The sequence below is a fragment of the Sciurus vulgaris genome (genome assembly GCF_902686455.1).
Source record: "Sciurus vulgaris genome assembly, contig: HiC_scaffold_630_arrow_ctg1, whole genome shotgun sequence".
Lineage (NCBI taxonomy): Eukaryota > Metazoa > Chordata > Mammalia > Rodentia > Sciuridae > Sciurus > Sciurus vulgaris.
The window spans coordinates 14,265,154-14,271,832 of NW_027632955.1; positions in this window are offsets into that span (position 1 = coordinate 14,265,154).

The window sequence follows — 6,679 nt, forward strand, 5'->3', positions numbered from 1 at the left end:
TCATCTTTAATCACTTTATTCTCCTATTACTAGTCAAACTATCATTTTATGTAGCATGTATTCTATAAATACACAGGCCAATGGTGGCAAATTTCATATCCTCCTCATATCACAGGGATTTAAAGGTTGCTTTTCCTAAAAAGCAATAATTTCCCACTAACGTCTATAGATACACAATGGAAAAAACACCTGGCCCCACTGTGTGTACACACATGTGCATACACCCATACACACACACACACACACATATTTATTTAATGGCTTATAATAAGAGCCTAGCATAGAGCTCTTATTATATTATTTTACAAATATATAAAATCATCACCTTCTCCACAATGATAATCACTCTGGGAAGTTTGTGCAATAATACTCCATTTTATATCTGAGGAAAAATTCCATACATAAAATTCATCAGGTGTTTTAGAAAAACATGGAGATTCCTTTACAACAATTACTGAAGGGCTTTATAAAACATCCAGTCACTAAGCCAGTGGATAGTAGGCAGATATTCTGGGGAACACTAAAAATGTTTTAAGTATAGTTCTAGTGCCATGTTGTGTCTAAGAAGATCAACACTTCTAAAAAGAGGAAAAAACACATTAAGCAGAGAGGTATGTTTTATTGGGTTGAGGAGAGAGATGTTTTTGAACTCTCTGAGAGAGATGAAACATGCAAGTGGAGAAGCAAGCAAGGGCCATCTCCTGAAGGAGGACTTTATCACACAGATAAGAAACGATTGTGGTCAGCTAAGTGACATGATGAGGGATATTTTTTAGAATACCTGAACAGGGGAAACATTGTCTTGGATGGTAACACTGGACCAGATGACTAAAGAGGTCAGTGCTCCATGTGTGTTTACTGCCTCAATTCTTGGACCAGACCAGTGGAACAGCATTCCCCATCAGAATGAAAGCAGGGATTCCTGTTTTGCTCGTCTATGTCTTCTCTGCCTAGAACAGATACTGTTACAGAATATTTCTATTTTAAAATACATGGGGGGGTATGTTTCCATATGTAAAATTAAATTATAACTCCAAAATCCCAACTCTCATACCCCATGCTTGTCAAACAGACTTTTAGAGAATCATGAAGCTGGGTCTTGAGCTCACAGCAGCCAGAGGCAGGCTTCACTGCTTTTCCTTATTTATGGATGGAGTGACTCCCCCACTTTTCCCCCCTTGACCCTGGCAATAATCAAGGCCACCTACTCCATCTATATTTCTCTCACTGCTCTGCCACCCTAAAGTTTCTATCCTTCAGTGAGTGAGGTGGCCTGTGGTATCTGGACCAGACTCCAGGTACTGAGCCAAATTACAGGCTTACCTTCTCTGATCCTCTGGGTCACACTGTCTACAGAGCAGGCAACAGAAATTTCTGTAAAGAAGCTGACACAATGTTTGCTCCCCCAAAATAATCTCTAAGGTAACATCCCAAGGATCCCTTCCAGGAACTCCATGAAGCCCAACCCCAGAATACATGGAAATTCCACAGCATGTCATGAGTCGGAGGGAAAAAGGAAGGCTGCCATGCAGCACTGTCAGTCTTCCTCCACTACATTACTGTAAATCTGGGGAAACTGAGGCCTCAACAGAACAAACTCTGAGGTCATATCTCTGGTTGTGGAAGCATAAAGGCCCTGCTTACAAGTAGGGCCCACAGCAAGTTCCAACAAGAATTTCAGAACAGATGAAACTTTCCTTGCTCTCTTCTCCTGGGATTGCACCCACCATGACCTCAACTCATCTGCTGAGCTGCTGACCTCCTTATTCCAGGGAGTCCTGGGTAGGGTGTGCTTCCCACATGCTTCTGCTAGGCCCTGCCCAACCATCTCTGACTGACATATAAAAATAATTAAAAACTGAAGAAATGGATATAATTATTACTATGATCTAATGATAACAAAATATATATGTACTGAATTATTATGATGCACCCTGAAAATTACAAAGTTACCTTATAAACAACTATGGAATAAATTCTCTGAATTAGAAAGATTTTTATGTGTCATGATTCTAAAGATGCCAAAATAAAATTTTCAAACAATTTAAGGTACTTTGGTGATTTGGATCTGATTTTGTGTGTGTGTGTGTGTGTAGTAGGGATTGAACCCAGAACAAGTGAGCTACATTACCCACCATGTTTTGTTTTATTTTGAGACAGGGTCTTGCTAGATTTCTTAGAAACTTGGTAAGTTGTTGAGGATGGCCTCAAACTTTCAATCTTCCTGTTCCAGCCTCCTAAATCACAACCTTGTGATCTATCCAAAAAAAGTAGGAATTCTTCTTATGAATTCTGGTAAGTAGCAATCTGTACTGCTCAGCATTTCAAGGGTATGTTGCCTTAGATAGCAACAGTCTCTTCCTGAATAAAGTATTTTACAAGGGGTCACAATGTCAAATTCCAATGGTAGAAAAATACATGAAAACTTTCTGGCCTTCATGATTCATGCCATGAAAAGGAAGGTATTCTAGTATTCTTTTAATTACTAAAAGGAAAAAAAAAATTAACGTTGCATTTCTAAGTAGATGGCAGATTTATATGTCACTGAATATTCCAAATATAAATTGTGGGAAATTTGCAATATTATATATCTTCTATTCTACTGCCTCATAATAACATTTCTTCTATCTGATAATTTTGCCATCAAAATTGTGATCCAAACAAACTGCTGAAAATTGAGAGCTGGACCACATAATTTCAGGAATGTCATACTATGTATACCTTCTAAATAATGAAATCGTCAAAATGCACAATGGCAGTGCCTATATGAATGATCATGTCCAGCTATTTGAAATGATAGGATATTATGCCACAGGAATTGCAGAAAACAAGAATAGTAGAGGGAAAGAGAAAGAGACACTAAAAGACTCTCCACAAAATAAGTTCTATAAACAGCATGAAGGCATCTGAAAAGATGAGAATAGTACATGTCACTGGGGAAATAAATTTAAATGTATTAGAAGATCCCACCACTAATAAATGACACACACTCATATAAAACTTAGTAGTTACAAATATTGGTTCATTGCAGAGGACAGGAATTCTCTTTCATGACTGGGATGCCAGATAGCCTTCTAGGGAAGGAGCACAATATTAATAATGATGCCATATAATACAGTGATCACACTTCTGAATTTTACCCAAATTGCAAAACTGTAGACACACTCACACACACTCACATACACTGTATAAAAATATAGCCTGTGACAAAAATATAAAACACAGTTGAGGGACAAGCTGTAATTAAACTGAATTTTGTATACTATGGAAACATATTTTCTATAAATTCAAATAAACTATATAAGGTCATTTGGTAATTAAAATTCACTAAGAAAAACAAAACCGGTTAAGCATGAGAAGAAAATGAAAATTATACACTAGGAAAATCAACTAATCACTAAATAGGCAACAATGAAAGAACTGAAGGCCACGAAGCATACAGCATGTAGCAAAAAAAGTAAAAATCATCAATGTACATTCTCATCAGTATTAATTTAACTGTACATAGTCCCACCATTCAAATTTTAAGGCAAATGGTGAAAAAATGAATATAAAGTTGGATAGAAAACAACTGTAATCCCAGTAACTTGAGTGTTTGAGCAAGTTTGTGGCTAACATCACCACCTTACTAATATCCTGTTTCAAATTAAAAATAAAACATTCACATATGTGGTGTTACAGCCCTTATAAATTGACATCATGTACAACCACAAAAATGGGAAACTATACTTCACGTATATTTAATATGTAAAATTATATCCTACTTCCATGTATATCTGAAAAGAGCACATTTTTAAAAAATCTAAAAAGTGCTGAGGATATATCTCAGTAATAGAAAGATCCTGGTTTTCATTGTTTGCTCTATATTAAAAATACTTCATTGTACATACGGGATTCTTTTTAGAATAAAAAAACACAAAGAAGTGAGAATGAGTGCTACACAAAACTAAACAAAAGACCACTGGAATGAATATGCAAATGTTGGATAAAATACAGTGTGACACAAACTGCTAGATGAAGCAAAAGACATTATGTATAAATTGGTCAATCACTCAAAATGGTATAATAGGAATAAATATATACATATTTAACCACAGTATCTCAGAATATATACACTGAAAACTATCAGAATTTAAGAAAGAATTAAGGAGATCTACAATAAAGATTACAGTGCAACAGCTGACTCAACAGTGGATACAATGACTAAGAGAGAAAAATGCTTTTGGTTTTGTTTTTGTTTACATACCTACATAGATACATATATGTATATACATGAGAGTCGAGTTTATTGTAAAATATTAAATTTACATGGAATACAAATTCCCATTCTTGTAGTTGTATCTGATGTGGAGTTAAACTAGTCATGTATTCACATAGGAACATAGGGAAATTATGTTTGATTCATTCTACTGTTTTTTATATTTTCATCTACCAACCTTCCCTTCATTCTCCTATATCAAATTCAATAATAAACTTCTTTTCTTTCCTCTATGTCTTATTGTGTGTTAGCATCTGCATATCAGAGAGAACATATCAGGCTTTCATGGGGGATAATCTGGCTTAGTTCATTTAGCATGGCATCCTCCATTTCCATTCATTTTCCATCAAATGCCATAATTTCATTCCTGTTGGGTGGCTGAGTAATATTCCATTGTGTATGTATACCACAATCTATTCCCCCCCACATTCTTGAGCCTCTCAAATTGCTATAATTATAGGCAAGTTCTAGCATATGCAGCTTTCAACTATGTTTATTTAAAATTTATTTATTTGTTCTCTTTAGCTATATATGACAGTAGAATGTACTTTGACATATTTTAATAGATACATGAAGTATAACTTCTCAGGTTTGTGGTTGCACATGTTATGCTGGTCATATATTCATATAGTAACAGGAAAGTAAGGTCTGACTCATTCTGTCTTTCCTATTTGAATCCCCTTTCCCTTCCCTTCACTCTCTTTTGTCTAATCAAAAGTATTTATTCTTCCCTGCACCCAATGTGTGTTATCATTCACATATCAGAGAGAATATTTAGTCTTTGGTGTTTGGTATTTACTTTTTCACTTAGCATTATAGTCTTAGATTCTATCATTTTACCAGCAAATATCATAATTTCATTCATTTTTCTGACTGAGTAATATTCTATGATGTATATATACCACAATTTCTTTATCCATGCATTTGTTGATGGGCACTCAGTTTGGTTCAATAGCATAGCTAGAATGAATTGAGTTGCTGTAAACATTAATGTGACTCCATCACTGTAGTATACTGATTTTAAGTCCTTTAGAAATATGCCAAGAAGTGGGATAACTGGGTCAAATGATCACTCCATTCCAAGTTTTCTGTGGAATCTCCATATGCATTCCAGAGTGGTTGCACAAATTTTCATTCCCTCCAGCAATGCATGAGTGTACCTTTTCTCACCACATCCTTCCCAACATTTACTGTTATATATATTCTTGATATTTGCCATTCTGATTGCAGTGAGATGAAATCTCAGTGTAGTTTTACTTTTCATTTCTCTAATTGCTAGAGATGTTGAAAGAAAATTATATATGTTTTCACTGATTATATTCGTCCTTCTATGAACTGTTTGTTCAGTTCCTTTGCCCAATTATTGGTTGGGCAAAAGGTCAACTTTTTGAAAAACAAACTTAAAAACAATAGAAACCAACTACCCTAAGGGTTCTATACAGAATATTATGCCCCAAAATGCAGCATACACATTTTCTTGAAGTGTTCAAGAAAATCTCTCCAGGATGGGTCATATTGGGGCCATTAAGGAAGTGTCAGTAAGTTTAATAAGACTGAAATTGAGTCATGCATCATTTGAGATCACAAAAAGTAAACTAGAAAGTAATAAGAAAAGGAAAATTAGAAAATTCAGAAATGTGAAAATTAAAAAGCATATAAGAAGAAATGAAAATTTAAAATACTATAAATGGAGTTTAAAAGAAAACAAATTATATGCAAATTTATGGGATGTAGTGAAAGCAATAATCAGCAGAAAAGTCAGAGCTATAAAGTCCTAAATTATTAAAAGTTCCAAATGAATAACTTAAGTTTACAATTCAATTGAAAAATAAAACAATGAAATAAACCCAAAATTAGCAGAAGGAAGTAAATATAACAAAGACCAGAACAGTGATAACATAGAGAATAGAAAATAGATTGAAGGACATCAAAAGTTGATTATGGAGATTGAAAAAAATGTTAAAAATAACCATGAAAATCAGAGAAAAGTTTCAAACTAACACAATCAGAAGAAAAACAGGTTATCAATATTGAATTTATCAAAACAAATAAATTAATATTTTATGAACAATTGTGTGTCAAGAAATAAGATACATTAAATGACATGGAAAAGTCCCTAGAACAAAGCTACAAAAAGTGATTTGAAAGGTAATGGAAAATCTAAAGATACCTATAACAAACAGAAAATGAACCAGCAAAGAAGTCATATAAAACATCTAAATGAGAATCAAAATGCATCTATAATAACAGGTAGTTTGGCTTTGTAGAAAATAGTAATATATATATATATGAAAATATGTATATGAACAATTAGAACAAAAAGTGAAGAAGAGTTGCAGGGCATAAAGCCAATACATGAAAAATAAATTTGAACTGGGTGTGGTAGCACACAACTGGGGCCTCTACAACTCAGGACACTGG